This window comes from Urocampus carinirostris, chromosome 5 (assembly GCF_059441175.1).
Source record: "Urocampus carinirostris isolate Australia breed hairy pipefish chromosome 5, RoL_Ucar_1.0, whole genome shotgun sequence".
Taxonomy (NCBI): Eukaryota; Metazoa; Chordata; class Actinopteri; order Syngnathiformes; family Syngnathidae; genus Urocampus; species Urocampus carinirostris.
In genome coordinates, this window is record NC_142353.1 from 34202295 (window position 1) to 34219326 (window position 17032).

Here is a 17032-nt window from a genome sequence, read left to right on the forward strand (position 1 = left end):
AATCAAAAAGAAAGGGCGAAAACAACGGGGGCTGACGGGAAGTGGAGTAAAGGTGAGACGTGTTTGTGGACGCAGCGTACAATAGTGGATATATATTTTTCCCACCCTTACCTTTAGAAATATACTTTTTTTTTTCCTTCGAATATTTTTAATGGGGCCCGGACTCTGCAGGTCTGCATCAAAACTTAAGCACTGGTATCATTTTCAGTTCATTTTGCCGGCTGTGGTTTTTGGACTGTGCACTTTATATTCAGTTACAATTGTGGGACTCAAAGTCGGGTTTGGGATAAATTTGTGATTGTGTTACATGTTTTAATGTGGGCGCATGCGGCTTATATACAGGTGCGCCTTGTGTAAGTATAAAAGCGGTTATCCTCTTAAAATGTGGTGGGTGCGGCTTATAATCCGGAATTTACGGTATATACATATTTACATATAAATCATTAGAAATGTCCATTTGAATGTGTGAAACAGAAATAGCAACAGCCTGGCCAAGTTGAAAGCACATTTTCCTACCTCCTTTTGTTAGCGCCCAACAAGACCAGCGAGTCGGTCAAATAGCGAGGGCCACGGAGTGCCCACTGACCTCAGCAGCTTAACTTGTGACCTCGAAAGTCACCCCGAAGTCAAGCGCTGTCCAGTTGAGCAAACAATCAGGAGGACGCTCCGCTTTAATGCCAAAGCGACCTCGGCTTGACAAGTATTTAACCCTCCTGTGACCCTCGGGATGACCGCAGGACGGCTGTCTTTACGACTGAAGTTCTTTGATATGGAGTTTTGGAATCTTGACAGCTTCTGGAAATTGAGGGAGAAGAACTCCGGAATTATCTAATTTATTGGGTCGCATTTGGAAAGATTTCCTTAGTGAAGCAAGGGTACTTGACTTATGTGAAAGATCTACCCATATTTAACTCATCAGGGCCTGTTTAAAAATGTTTTCCTCAAGGCTATCTTCTCGCCAATACTAATAAATATTCCAAAATCAAAAACATTAACACACTCAATGCAAGACGTTTCTCTCAAATGGGAAGAATTCAGCCAGTCAATTTTTGCCATTTCGACTCATTTTTGAAGGCCTACGGAACATTTACTCCTCTAACTATATGGACATAGGACCTATCACAAGATAGCTTAAACCCCTCAAAAATGATGTTTCTAGCGTTTACCACTAATTCATAAACAAAAGATGAAGATTGCAAATTGAAAATACTCGTTTCCCCAAAAAACTTCTGGAAAAATGTATTTTTGTGATACATTTTAGGCACAGCACGTAAGCTGAGTGGTTAGCGTTTCCGTGGCACAGTTCTGAGGTCATGGGATCGAACCTTGCGTGGGTTTCCTCCGGGCACTTCGGTTTTCTCCCACATTCCAAAAACATGCATGTCAGGTGGATTGGCCGGTCCAAATTGTCCCTAGGTGTGAATGTGCGAGTGAGTTGTCTGTCCCCGTGTACCCTGCGATTGGCTGGCAACCAGTTCAGGGTGTCACCTGCCCACTGCCCAATGATTGCTGGGACGGGCTCCAGCACCCCCGCGACCCTACTGAGGATAAGCGGTGCAGCTAATGAGATGAGATGAAATAGTCCCTTGGTGGGAATGAGCGAGTCAATGGTTGTCTGTCTCTGTGACTGGCTGGCAACCAGTTCAGGAATGGATGGATGGATGGATGGAGATGTATAGATAGATATATAGATGTATAGATAGATGTATAGATAGATAGATGTATAGATAGATAGATGTATAGATAGATAGATAGATAGATAGATAGATAGATAGATAGATAGATAGATAGATAGATAGATAGATAGATCGATAGATCGATAGATAGATAGATAGATAGATAGATAGATAGATAGATCGATAGATCGATAGATAGATAGATAGATAGATAGATAGATAGATAGAGAGATAGATAGATAGATAGATAGATGGCACTTTTGAGAAAGTTGAAAATGTTTACTTTGGCCAATCGACATGCTTAGTACTGCTAGAGAGGACATCTCATGCATGGGGACATTTTGCACCCAATTTATAACAAAAAAACAACAACTAAAAAATAGCACTAAAAATAAAATATTCTGCAGAAAACAAGCTGCAAATAGTGAAATATGCAGCCGGAAAGCCGAAAGCACAGCTGACGATTTACCGTGACTCCGAAGATGAAGATTTAATTGGATTGATTTGGAGTGAAAATGATAGTCTGGTAATCATGTTTTTTTAATGGTAGAGTTATCTGAATAACTCTTTGTATGTTACGTCGTTACTGAAATGAACAGGCATGAAACGTTCGTATACCGTACAACCTTTTTCAGCCGGATATCCTCTTTTATTTTAAATTGCCTTTCGAGATGACGTGCATGTTTTCAGTGTCAGGTTTTATCAAATAGATAACCTCCCAAAATGTGACAGTGAAATGTCCTTATGCATTTTTTGGCTTGTGCGACTTATAATCCGTAAAATACGGTGCTTGAAGTTATTTTGGTTGTGCTTGTCATTTGAAAGAACCGTCTTTCTTTGTAAATATGTGTAACCATGTATAATATGTATTTGCAACTGTATATTTTTGTAATGTATTTATTTTAGAAACTTATTCGGATATGTTTTGCACGAGCAAATGAGAAAGAAGGGGCGGGGCAAACGCGGGCTGACGGGATGTGGAGTAAAGGTGAGACGTGTTTGTGGACGCGGCCGACAATAGTGGATGTATATTTTTCCCACCCTTACCTTTGGAAATATACACTTTTTTCCTTGGACTACTTTCAACGGGCACCTGGACTCTGCAGGTCTGCATCAAACCTTAAGTACCGGTATCATTTTCCATTCATTTTGCCGGCTGTGTTTTTTGGACTGTGTCGGATTGTTGGCCTTTTGGCTGAGAGTAAGTGTCCCGGCTCCTAGGCTTTGTAGCGTATTATGAACTGACCGATAACGGATAATGGATAATGAATAACGAAGATAGAACAATAACCCTTAAAAAGCCCTCACTTTGTGTTTGCTGTTAAAAACGTCATATTGGAATATAATATTGTGAATGTGCTTAATTGCTGTTGAGATTGTCATGATTGTTTTCTGTTATTAGTGTCAATAAATTTGTTCAAACCCCCAAAAAAATTTGTGTTTGTATTGCATTTTTTCAATGTGGGCGCATGCGGCTAGTATACAGGTGCGGCTTGTGTATGTACAAAATCGGTTTTCCTCCCGAAATGTGGTGGGTGCGGCTTATAATCAGGTGCGCTCTATAGTCCGAAATTTATATACAGTATATAATGCCTGAAGTCATACCACTTGATAACAACAGGTCTAAATCGTCCCTCAATGGTTAATGAAATATTTATTTCAAGTACAATCATTCTCTAAATGTATAGTAGGTTTCGTTGAAAAAAAATAAACCTCCATCTTTTATTTTTGGGCGAATAATAGTGTTTTTGATCCTCCTGGAAAAAGCCATTATCTAATTGCCTGATTCACTCATGTTCATTTAACTTGATACACAAACAAAAATGGATTTTCCATTTTTCAATTTGTTACTTCCTCAAGCACAACCGAATTGAATTCAAAAAGAGACAAACCCAGTAGTTTTGGGGGTCGAACTAGATCTTCCGGGTGTTAGCAGTCATAAAACCGCTTTACGGGTGGTCCATTGAGGCCCCTAGCTCAAACAGGCAGCAGCGACGACACCTTCGTCTTAGCCCAAAAGTAAACAGTTAGCGCTATTAAGGCGGCGCTAATGGCGTGCTAAAAGGGAGCAGAGGGCAGCTGGACACACCGATCGGCGTGCTTGTGAAATCTGACAGCTGAATCCTTTGTGGCGCCACCAAAACAACCTGCAAATCATGTAAAAAAAATCTAAGGGCAACTTGTGTTTGCTCTTCGCGGTGAGCTGAGCTAATTCCTATCGGCGCTAAGCTAGCCTGCCAGGTAAATCAATTACAAGTTGGTGTTAGTGGAAATTAGTGTTAATGTAAGCCTAATGATATTATAAATATATAAATATAATATAGTTATGATATTATAAGCAGGGTTGGGTAGGGTTACTTTAACTGGATTACTTTCAATTACTTTTGGATTACTCCAATACCAAATATGCTAATAAAAGACAAAATAAACTAAATATGAATAAAATTACTAAACTTTGTGCAGGCTTGGAATACATGGAACGGCAAAAATGATGTTGCTGTTTGGATTTATTTTCATTTTGTTTCTGTCGCATTTTACGTTAGTTTTGCCGGAGATCAAAGAGATCAAAGCCAGGAGAGTAAGCTTACCACGCGTTGTGAGTCATAATTTTATTCATACTTAGTTTATTTTGTCTTTTATTAGCATATTTGGTATTGGAGTAATCCAAAAGTAATTGAAAGTAATCAAGTTAAAGTAACCCTACCCAACCCTTATTATAAGCAGGTTATTTCCCATTTTTTTGGGTATTCAAATACGTTGATCAGTTTGTCGATAAGACGTATTCTAAAAAAGAAACGCATTTCAATTCAAAAAATGAAATATAAATTGGTCATGATTTAGTGACCCTGACTTGTCTAAAAATAAGAAATTGGTATTGTTGGGCACAGTTCTGAGGTCATGAGATCTAACCTTCCTGTGTGGAGTTTGCATGTTCTCCCCGTGCTTGCGTGGGTTTCCTCCAGGCACTCCGGTTTCCTCCCACATTCCAAAAACATGCATGCTAGGTGTGAATGAGCGACTGAGTTGTCCGTCTCTGGCTGGCAAGCAGTTGAGGGTGTCCCCTGCCCACTGCCCGAAGATAGCTGGGATGAGCTCCAGCACCCCCGCGACCCTACTGAGGATAAGCGGTGCAGATAATGGATGGATGGATGGTTGTGTCGGGCCAAAACCTTCACCCTTCAAGATGACTGCTCTTTTTAAATCACCTTAATTTTTTCCCCACTGTCGATTTGTTTGAATTTGAAATCGCATCCATTCACGCACAACCATAGGGAGAACATGCAAACTCCGCATAGGAAGACTGGTAGCAAGGATTGAACCCTGGACCTCTGCATCATGCGGCTAAGGTTCTAACCACTCAACTGCCATGCCGCTTAGAAAATCAAAAGAGAAAAAAATAAAAAAATAAAAAACTGAAAAACACTCTGGGCATTAGCAAAATTATATTATGAAACAGAAAATTATTTTGATAAATTTGATAAAAAAACAGAACCAAAGAATCCAGCCATGATTTAATAACTCTGAGGTGTCAAAGTAAGACATTCCACACACATAATAGCTACTCTTTCTAAAAAATGACTTTATTTTACCACTTAAGATTGATTTAGATTATAAAATACATAATAATTGAAAAAAAAAACACACACATTAAGACTGACCAATATACAGGAATATATACTATATTACTAAATTGTAACCTATAGGATTTTAAAACAGAATACTATCTAAAATAAAAAATAAATTCATTATGATTTAGTTACAAGCTTGGTTAATGGCGTGTCAGAAAATAACAAATTTATGAATTTCTACTGTAAAAATACCCAACTCTTTAATAACCATTGACTTATTTTCCCCATCACTACAGAACAGTTAGAAAATACAATGTAGTAATGACAAACAAACAAAAACAACAAAACAAAATAATTGTAAAAACTTTTTTTAGTGTTGGCGAAATGTTTTGTTAGAAAATTTAATTTCCACGTTTAGGGGGGAAAAAAATCTGCAAATATTTATTGTTGAGCAGCTGAAATCCAGATGATTTACTGATAAGTAATATAATTAATTAGCAGGGTTGGGTAGGGTTACTTTAACTGGATTACTTTCAATTACTTACCAAATATGCTAATAAAAGACAAAAGAAACTAAATATGAATAAAATGATGACTCACAACACGTGGTAAGCTTTCTCTCCTGGCTTTGATCTCTTTGATCTCCGGCAAAACTAACAAAAAATGCGACAGAAACAAAATGAAAATAAATCCAAACAGCTTGTTATCATCATTTTTGCCGTTCCATGTGTTCCGTTACTCCCCAAGCCTGCACAAAAATGTAGTCATTTTATTCATATTTAGTTTCTTTTGTCTTTTATTAGCATATTTGGTATTGGAGTCATTAAAAAGTAATTGAAAGTAATCCAGTTAAAGTAACCCTACCCAACCCCGTTGATTATCGTACCTGTAATGGGAAGGTACATTTCTCTTTTACATTGTCCAGTTTTGACACACAAATAAAAAGACGCGTTTGACATGAAGCTTTCACACATTGGAAAAATGGCTAAACAGTAACGAAAACGTGTCTGGGTCGCCTTCACTGAGCGCCTGATTGACTATTCTCCCCCAAGTGCGGGTAATCGTCTATTGAGAGGGTTTTTTTTCCTTATCAGCGTCGCGCACGCCGGCAGAATCCGTTATCACAATGAGCCAGATCGGCGTAGGCAGCCCCCCTTCGTCGAAGAAAAGAATTTCTGGAGTTTCTGGGTACCAGCCGATAGGCCCCTGAGCTCTTTATCCCCTTAAAGCCAATTCACACTGGCTGGTTTAAATATACCGGCTCACCCCGACACATCGGCCCTCCCCTTCTCTCTCGTGCGCTGCCTTCTTCATCCTCCTCCAAGCCTGGAGCTCGGCGGCTGGGAGGGATGCAGGTGCAGGATTTCTGCGAGGGTAGGAGAGCTATTTCTTGGGGGGGTAAGAGTGCCGGGTCCATTGTGGGGCCGGACAAGACCCTCTTTCCTCTGGAGCACCCCGTGATAACAGAGGCGTCTGACAATCACAAGTCCTAATCTGATTATGCAAATGTCTACTTCAAAAAGCAAAACGGTGTAACCCCTCGCTCGGTCCGGAGGCAATGGCAAGAGTCTAAGGGGAAGGAATGTCAAAGAAAATACAAACTGGGAAAACACACTTAAAGTATAGGATCTATTAATGCGTTAACATACCGTATTTTCCGCACTATAAGGCGCACCTAAAAGCCTTTTTTTTTTTTCAAAGGCGGACTATGCGCCTTATTAAACAGTGCGCCTTATATATGGATCAATATGAAGTCGCAAAGTCTTGCAACTAAAGTAAGCATCCGCCGACTAGATTTTCCCCCGGACGCGAAGTAGTCCGCGGTGTATGCTGGGATTTATATACCGGCATTCATTTCCTAACCAATGTGTCAATCATCATTTGAATCAGTCACTATTGGCTAAAGTTATTCGGAGGTAAAGGGGGCGGATCCTTTTTATCATTTACAGGCTCGCATAGGCTAAAGGGGCGAAACAAAGCCTGCAATTGGCCGAAAAAGATGAATGAGAATCACATGTTGGGTTGCACTACGGCATAGAGAATTTTTTTTTACTATTATGTATTTGTAAATATTTTACTCTCCTGGATTTACTACACTCACGGTTGCGTATCATTATTGAACGTGAGACCTTAGGAGAGCTATGCGGCTTTATATTTTCCCGGTATCTTGTTTTAGAACGATCTTGATGTTGCTGTGATGAGTCTATTTTTAAATTAAACTCAGTTCCAAGTGTTTATTGTCATATGCACAGTAAAGTTGCGAGCGAAAAAGAGAATAGAAACTAAGGAATGTTTGGCATTTCTTGAATCCCAAGACTTTAACCTTCCGAATGATATTTGGAACGATGCATTTGAGTGACATCGTACAGACACTGTTTCCGTACATGAGACACGTATTTGCTTCTTTGCAAGCTTTGGGAATGTTAAGGGGGTAATAAGTTGGACTGAACTATCTGAATGTTTTGTCGACGTTCCCATTGTAGCGCCTTATAATCCGGTGCGCCTTATGTATGGAAAATATAGGACCAAAAACTATTTTTTGGGGGTGCGCCCTATGACCCGATGCGCCTTATAGTGCGGAAAATACGGTAAGTAAAATTCAGGAGCTGTGAGTCACCACTGTGTGCACCCGGGTACAATGTTGGGATTACGTGCTACGAAGAAACGCGTTCCTGGAACGAAATTCGTTTTCTTGTCAACAAGTATTATAACACGTTATTGACATGGTTCATACGGTGCTTCAAATCCTTAAATGCTGAAATTTGGTTGTGTTGAATTTGAATATTATGCTTTCAAGGTTTGAAAAGTGCTTGAATTTTGAGCAAAATTCTTGTAAATCATTGACATTTTTGACATGGCAGTTTGACTCGATAGACCAAACATTAAAAGAAAAAAAAGAAAACAAATCTGCTTAAAATGACACAAAGAGTGCTCTGAGTGCTCCTGAGTGGTTTTGCTTTACCATTGCATTTCTTCTTCCCCCTGAAGGATCTAATATTCAATTTTTTTTACTATAAGGGATTTAATACAATTTTATACAAATTACATTTGTTGAATGCAGTGTGGGTTTTTCACAGGGAAGGCTTGGTGTCAGTGCGGTCTAGACAAGAATGATGTTTACAGAAAACAGCAAGAACTGGGACAAGGGCGGACGCCGAAGGAGCTTAGTTAAATACTTTAAGAAAATAAATCTGCCCCCGTGTATTTTTTCCATTAAGAAAAGAGCATGCATTGTTGGGAGAATAAAGGTTATGTTTGGTTAATGGAGTCAGATAACAAATTCAAACAATTTGGTAAATGCTACATTTTTAAGTTTTTTCCCTAACACTCTGTGACAAACGGCAGCTCGTATAAGTTTGTATTAGTTTGAAGGCATTTGCAGCTCCAGCCAAGCGTGAAACACCAACTGGGCAAATGCGTTTGCCAAAGAAGAATCTCAGCCAAAAACAGGGAGCAAAAATGCACCAGCAGGGATCTTGGCAATGGCCCAGGACTTGCAACACTCTGTAGAACAGGACAAGCAGCTGAAGTTCTTCTAGCATATTGTTACAACATCCTGAGGACGGACATTCTACTGGTCTCAGAAAACACCAAGAACATTGTGTTGATGGACTTGACTCTGCATTGGGAGGACCACTTAGAAGAAGCCTATGAAAGGAAGAGGACTGACTATTGGTCATTGACTGTCAGCAGCAGAGCTGGAAGGCAAAATGTATGCCCATCCAGAAGAGGATTTGTGGGACACTCACTCCACCAAGCTTTAAGTGTCCTGGACATCAAGAACACCACAGAAGCAGCTGAAAAAGCCTCGAGAGAGGTGAACCATGGGGACAGGCAAATGCCACCTGAACACAAGTTGCGGGGTTAATCGCCCACTGCTGGGTCAACTGGGCGAGGGTGTATAATGTTGAGGGACCAGAAACATCCTGTGAACCCAGGAAACATTACTGATTATGTGTTTCAGGTGCATCAGCAGATGAATTTTAGAACTGTATGGCGTTGTACCCAAGAGGACAGGTGAGAAGACCAAGATGCTGTCCTTTGGATGAAAATCGCGGCTTTAGACCACTTTCCGTGTTTGTAAACAAGTTTGCCGCAGAAAAGAAAAGAAACAAAAGAACGTTCTTTTGATCGACCCTACACATAGATTATGTGTGCCACTGAGTGATGAGAAAAACGTCTCCTTACTCCAGCAAGTTAAATGGACGAAAATAGTACCGTAAATTCCAGACTATAAGCCGCTACTTTTTTCCCAAATGTTCAGCCCTGCGGCTTATTCAGTGAAGCGGCTAATCAATGGAATTTTTCTAACGGCCACCAACGGCGGTGGAGTATCTAAAGTAAGATTAAGACTAGTAGAATATGTGCGACAAGAAAAACTGCAACCTCTAAGTTTAAGCATACATTGTCTGTAAAGTTAAGGTACGTTCCGATAATGAGGAAGACGCCCTTGATGGCGATCGTTATGAGAAAGAAGTTGAGGACGATCTTCCGTGAATCTCACAATTACAGGATGCATTTTTTTGACAGGCACGTTTGATACATTGCGAGCGTGATCCTACTAGCGTGTTGGTACCTTTCAAAGGCACGGTTTGGGATGAAAGTTATATTATTATTATTAAAGCTTTGAAAACTCTCTCGGTGTACCGTCTTTCTTCGTAAATATGTGTAACCATGTATAATATGTATTTGCAACTCTATATTTTTGTAATGTATTTATTTTAGAGATTTATTCTGTTATGTGTTCTACGGACGAATCAAAAAGAAGGGGCGGAGCAAACGTGGGCTGATGGGAATTGGGGTAAAGCTGAGTTACCGGTTGATCTGTCTGTTGTCGCAGCGGACAATAGTGGATATATATTTTTCCCACCCTTAAATTTGGAAATGTAAAATTGTTTCCTTGGATTACTTTCAACGGGACCCGGACTTTACAAGTCTGCATCATACGTTAATTACGGGTATCATTTTCCATTATGATGCCAACTGTGGTTCTAGAATTGTGTCCTATCTATATCGTCACGTCATATTGTCAAATATAAAAAACTGTGAATATGCTTGATGGCTGTGTTTTGCTGCTGTTGGTGTCAGTGGATTTGTTCAGACCGAGGACAATCGACTTTGGCCTGGACGGATCTATTGACACTAACAAAGATGTTATATAATGAAATTGTGAATATGTTTGATTTTCGAGAAGGTTTGTTCAAACCTCACTTTGTGTTTGCTGTTAAAAACGTAATATTGGAATATAATATTGTGAATGTGCTTAATTGCTGTTGAGATTGTCATGATTGTTTTCTGTTTTTAGTGTCAATAAATTTGTTCAAACCAAAAAATCAGAGCCGACTGTGAAAGAGATGGAATAGGAGCTTGCCTGATTTTTGGACTGAGGACTTTAATGAAGGGCAGCTGCTTCTCAGCCAGAAATTCCTGGCCGTGGAGATGGAATAAGAGCTTGCTCTGTCCACTCCAGGCATCGGCCCGGTATTGCAGTACCTCCGGTAACGATGTATTCGCAATGACCGCAGCAAGGCTTTAGGGCTAGGACCTTAGCTTGGCCTTTTGGCTGAGAGTAAGAGTCCCCGGTTCCTTGGCTATGTAGCGTATTATGAACTGACCGATAACGGATAATGGATAATGAATAACGAAGATAGAACAATAATCCTTAAAAACCCCAAAACCCCCACGTCATATTGTCAGATATAACAAAATTGTGAATATGTTTGATGGCTGTTGAGATTGTCGTGTTTGTTTTGCTGCTGTTGGTGTCGGTGGATTTGTTCAGACCGAGGACAATCGACTTTGGCCTGGACGGATCTATTGACACTAACAAAGATGTTATATAATGAAATTGTGAATATGCTTGATTGCTATTAAGATTTTCGAGAAGGGTTGTTCAAACCTCACATTGTGTTTGCTGTTTAAAACGTCATATTGAAATATAATATTGTGAATGTGCTTAATTGCTGTTGAGATTGTCATGATTGTTTTCTGTTATTAGTGTCAATAAATTTGTTCAAACCAAAAAAAAGAGTTGCCGGACACAACCGAATGTTGGATCTTACATTACACATAGTCCAGCGTTTTTCCGAATTGCTCAGTCCACAATTGAATGGATTTGGGAGTGTAGTCCATAAACATGCCCGATTAAAGTCGCCGTCGACGATAAAGCTCCGTTGGGGTAGTGCAAGCTGCTGTTTAGCAGCGGGCAGGAGATTTAGCGCTATGCTAACGTTAGCATCCGGTGAAACTGTTAGCGGTGGAAAGTATACAGCAAACAAAGACCACAGTTAACTCTCCCGGTACATAGCTAGAAACTCCATATCGAGTGAGCAGTGTGTGTCAATGGTTCCGCTAGAAGCGCAAGAGAGCCCGCAAGAAAGGTCAAGTGAAGCTGACGCCTGCAGATTGGTCCGATGCATGCCAGAACGCATTTGAAACACTGAAGCACGACCTCGTGACAGGTGTCACTCTGGCCCACCCAGATTTTGATGCGCCGTTTATTCTGGCTGTCGACGCATCCTTCGATGGGATTGGAGCAGTCCTGTCACAGCTGCCACCTGGTGGAAAAGCAGTTAACTCTCCCGGTACATAGCTAGAAACTCCATATCGAGTGAGCAGTGTGTGTCAATGGTTCCGCTATTATTGTAGCGCGTAGTCTCCAATCCCTGTTTTTACCGGAGTCTTCGTCTCGTTCGAGCCGGTGATGTAATGCGGCGTCGGGAAAGCCAAGACTCCGTGATGGCAAAAAAAAAAAGTCCTACAATTCCGGACGTTGTTGGTGGCGATCCGCAGCTCAATTCACTCATTGTGGACGGATGGATCTGGCGTTGGTTGAACATGCTTGGGAGCGCTGGTCTGTGTGGTCGCCTTGATGGTAATAGTTGATGGTAATTATTAAAAACACATGATTATTTCTAAATAATTGTCCATTTATATATATATATATATATATATATATATATATATATATATAGGGTTGGATAGTGTTACTTTAAATGACTTTTGGATTACTCCAATACCAAATATGCAAATAAAAGACAAAAGAAACTAAATATGAATAAAAATATGACTCACAACACGTGGTAAGCTTTCTGTCCTGGCTTTGATCTCTTTGATCTCCGGCAAAACTAACATAAAATGGGACAGAAACAAAATGAAAATAAATCCAAACAGCTTGCCAACATCATTTTTGTCACGAAACCGGACCAGGAGGCAGCAAGGGTGAACTCAATTGCGTAACGATCAGTTACTTTTATTTAGAAAATAAAAGTTGTCCAACACGCAGGGACAAAAACAAAACAAAAACAGGCTTATCAGATACTTAGACTGGGAAATAATCACAAAACAGACTTAAAGGCACTAACTCAAACAAACGGGCATGACAGGTCTTCCTCGAGTCAAACAAAACAGAACAGAACAATACAGAGCAATGCAATGCAATGAACCAGCAACCGGCAGTCCCCAAACCAGCCTTTAAGAATCCCAAACGTAATTAGGACAATCTGTGTCAGCCGGTGTCAAGGAGCGGGACCAGCTGGTTATCATGGCGACCATGCAGGACATGACAATTTTTGCCTTTTCATGTGTTCCGTTACTCCCCAAGCCTGCACAAAATTTAGTAATTTTATTCATATTTAGTTTATTTTGTCTATTATTAGAATATTTGGTATTGGAGAAATCCAAAAGTAATTGAAAGTAATCAAGTTAAAGTAACCCTACCCAACCCTGTATATATATATATATATATATATATATATATATATATATATATATATCATACCTGTCAACCTGTACGTTTTTGCCGTACAAAGTACGTTTTTTATGCATTTTAAGACAAGTACGACGTACAAGGAAATCTGTACAGAAAAACGCAAATTTGTCAATGATGTGTACCATCCGGTATACACCGACTATCACGAAACGGCAAATCAATCAAGTCAAACGAGTTCGCCGCGGTAGCCTCTATCTCGGTATCGTTTTTTTTCGTAGCAAACGAAGCGAGCCGTTTGATGCTACTGTGCGCATGCGTCTGACACCTGGGGATCTCCCATCATGCATCATTCCCCCCTCAAAAAAATATGGTGTACGATTATTTTGTATTTTGTACGGGAAAATACGTCAGTTTGTACGGGCATGGAGTCGTGGAGGTTGACAGGTATAAGAAATAATTGTAATGTAACGCACAGAAAACATACATACCTAATGGTGATATGGTTAGGGTGTCCTACCTCCTCCTACTACCAGAGGGTCCCTTCCGGGGTTTGAACCTGGCACAGGTTTTTTTCTTTTCTTTTTTGGAAGTTTAAAGAAAAAAGAAAAAAAGAAAAACGAATCACCTGTGCCCGTTTCAAACCCCGGTTGGGGCTTTCTGGTGGAAGAAGGAGGTAGGAGACCCCAACAGATATTTTTTTAATGCATCTTATTTTAAAACATATTTATGTATTTATTCATCCTTTATTCTTGTATAGTTAGAGTTAATCATTCAATGGCACAAAATTATGCTTGTCAGTCATTTCATTAGACCATTTTAAAACTATCCACTATGCTAGTTAAAGGGATTTAGCTAAAAAAGATTTCAGTGGAGGCAACATTACTCCGCCAAAATAACTACATTAATCAATTAAATATAAAACATAAAATGAAGTTTAAAGTTGTTTTCTGGAAGGTGTATATGACTCCCGTTTTTCTTGCCAAAACTTCCATTCAATTTCCAGCAGGACTCATTCCCTGTTCCGTGCAAACAGTGTGGGATTACGACAATCAAACGTGTCTTGTTTTTCCACACGCTCCCAATTGGGGCCCTGAAAACAAAATTTACAATGTAAAAAAGGGGGTGGGTTGAGGAAGCTTTAAGAAAGAACCACATTTTAGCTTGAGGTGACATTTTCTAGCAAAAACAACAGCCTCTGCTGAAGGCACGGCCCCGCCGCTGTCCCTCTACCCCCCTTCAAACTGAAACTGTCCCGCCCTTCCTCATTCACACCGGGCCGACCCCTGACCTCTGCAGTTCTCTTAAACCAGCTGCCCATCTTAAACTCTGGAGAAACTCAAAATGGAATTAGGTGGTTATTTTACTCCTAAGATGTATACTCGGTCTTTTACAGGTTTACAAATTGAACAATTCAATTCAAATAGCCTTGACAAAAAATATATACCTTAAATTCAGGACTGCAGAGCGCACCTAGTATGAAGCCGCAAATTTAAAGAAGGAACCCGAGTTTTTCATTTTATAAGCCGCAAAGCATTTCAAGAAGCAAGTCATTTATGGCATAATTTATGGTGGAATCGAATTTTTTCTTGAAATTTACTGCTCTCTGGATGTTTTTTCAAAGAAAATTGATATCATTCCATTTTTAGAAATACTTTTAGTTGTTGAAACTCGTATTATTCCTTCATTCATTCATTATATGCACCGCTTATCCTCAGTAGGGACACGGGGGTGCTGGAGCCCATACCAGTCATCTTCGGGCAGTGGGCAGGGAATACCCTGAACTGGTTGACAGCCAATCGCAGGGCACACAGGGACAGACATCTCGCTCACTCATTCACACCTAGGGACAATTTGGACCGGCCAATTAACCTAACATGCATGTTTTTAGAATGTGGGAGGAAACCGGAGTGCCCAGAGGATCTTGTTTCAGACTGAACTCGATGTTTCTGTGATAAGCGGTGCAGATAATGGATGGAATGGAGTGTCTATTTTTAAATTCAACTCAATTCCAAGTGTTTATTGTCATATGCACAGTAAAGTTGCGAGCCAAAAAGAAAATAGAAACTAAGGAATGTGTGGCATTTCTTGAATCCCAAGACTTTAACCTTCCGAATGATGGAACGATGCATTTGAGTGACATCGTACGGACACCGCATCCGCACGTGTTCTCGACACGTATTTGCGTCTTTGCAAGCTTTGGGAATGTTAAGGGGGTGATAAGTTGGACTGAACTATCTGACTGTTTTGTCGACGTTCCCATTGTAGCGCCTTATAAACCGGTGCGTCTTATGTATGTCAAAAATAGTTTTCTTCTACTTGATCTCCGTTGCCGACCCGTTTCCGAATTTGCATACGACCTGCCCTGCCCGCCTGACTCCTGATCTCTCTTCCGAACACGACGACGCCCTTCTTCTCCAGCCCCGACCAACAACACGACGACTACGCCTGTCCACGACCATTCCCGCCAATCCGTCAAACAACGGCTCGAAGAATCACGCCCTGTCATTCCTTCCTTCCAATAAAAACCAAGAAACGAGTGCAAGTGATCTCAGTTTTCCTTCCGTCCTGCCTGACATAATCATGACCAAAAGAGTGGTAGTACACAAAAAATAAGTTCTATTTTATTTATTTATTTAGTTTTAATTTATTGCGGAATTTAAGATTTGTATATCCTGACCAGCTGTATCTCTGTGTGGTGTGGAGGCTGCAGCGCTACCGACTGGGGTAGTGTGAGGAGGGTAACGAGGACAGCAGAGAAAATAATCGGGACTACACTTCCCTCCATTCAGGACATTGGCCAGAAGCGCTGCCTATCCCATGCTAAGAACATTATCGGGGACCCCTCTCACCCCCATCATGGACTGTTCACTCTGCTAGCCTCTGGGAAGAGGTACTGCAGTGTGCGGTGCAGGACCACCAGGTTCCGCAGTAGTCTAGTCCCCCTGGCCATTAGACTGTTAAATGGTCAATCTAACATATAGTTAACCTAAATCTAAACGGCTGCTAATCTGACTTTTTGCACTACTGGCAGTTCTTTATAGCTTGCCACTCCTTGCACATTTGCTCTCTGCACTATTGTACTTACAGCGTTACTGTTACAGTGTTAATGTTACTGTTTACCTGACTTGTTAACCTGACTGCCCATTTTGCACATCTGGTTAGCTACTCCTCTTGCACTATCGGCACTATGGTAAAATACTATACGTAGCCATAATACAATACAACTTTTACTTATATCTGTACATTCGAGGAAACTGTGCGGGTCAGATGTATCGACACTTCGTTCTGTATACACGTGTACTAGAATGACAATAAAGTAGATCTGAATCTGAATCTGAATCTGAATCTGAATTTTATGACGTACATCAGATTTTTGAAAAATGTAATTAAACTGTAATTAAAGAGTTTATTCGGTAATCGAATATCACAGCTATATCTCCTTACCCCGGAATTAACTTCCCTGACTTTGACCTTAACCCTAACCCTAACCCCTAACCCTAACCCTAACCCTAACCCTAACCCTAACCCTAATCCTAGCCCTAGCCCTAGCCCTAGCCCTAGCCCTAGCCTTAACACTAACCCTAGCCCTAGCCCTAGACCTAGCCCTAGCCCTAGCCCTAGCCCTTGCCCTAGCCCTAGCCCTAGCCCTAGCCCTAGCCCTAGCCCTAGCCCTAGCCCTAGCCCTAACCCTTGATGAATCCAGACATAAAGCAGCAGAACACACGTTCCAGATATGAATTAGATCAAATTTTGGGTCGTTTCAGCCTTACTACTGTAAAAAGATCAGCTTTTGATGAGGGCATAGCAGTTAATTGTTGGGTGGAGTTGTGATTTATTGTTCATGTAAAAAAGAAATCTGAATTGCAGGCCGTTTAGAAAATAATTAATCCAATTAAGATAACTAGGGGCATTGATGTCAGTGTTGTCGAATGTTTAAAGCCTTGCCGTTGCCTTACCTTGCTGGGTTTTGAGTCTATGATTCGATATCTTGATAATTTTGGCTCAAATTGTTTTTGTGGCTTCGTTGACGCCACAGATTTTGAGGAGATCTTTGAACTGACCTGACATAGACCTTT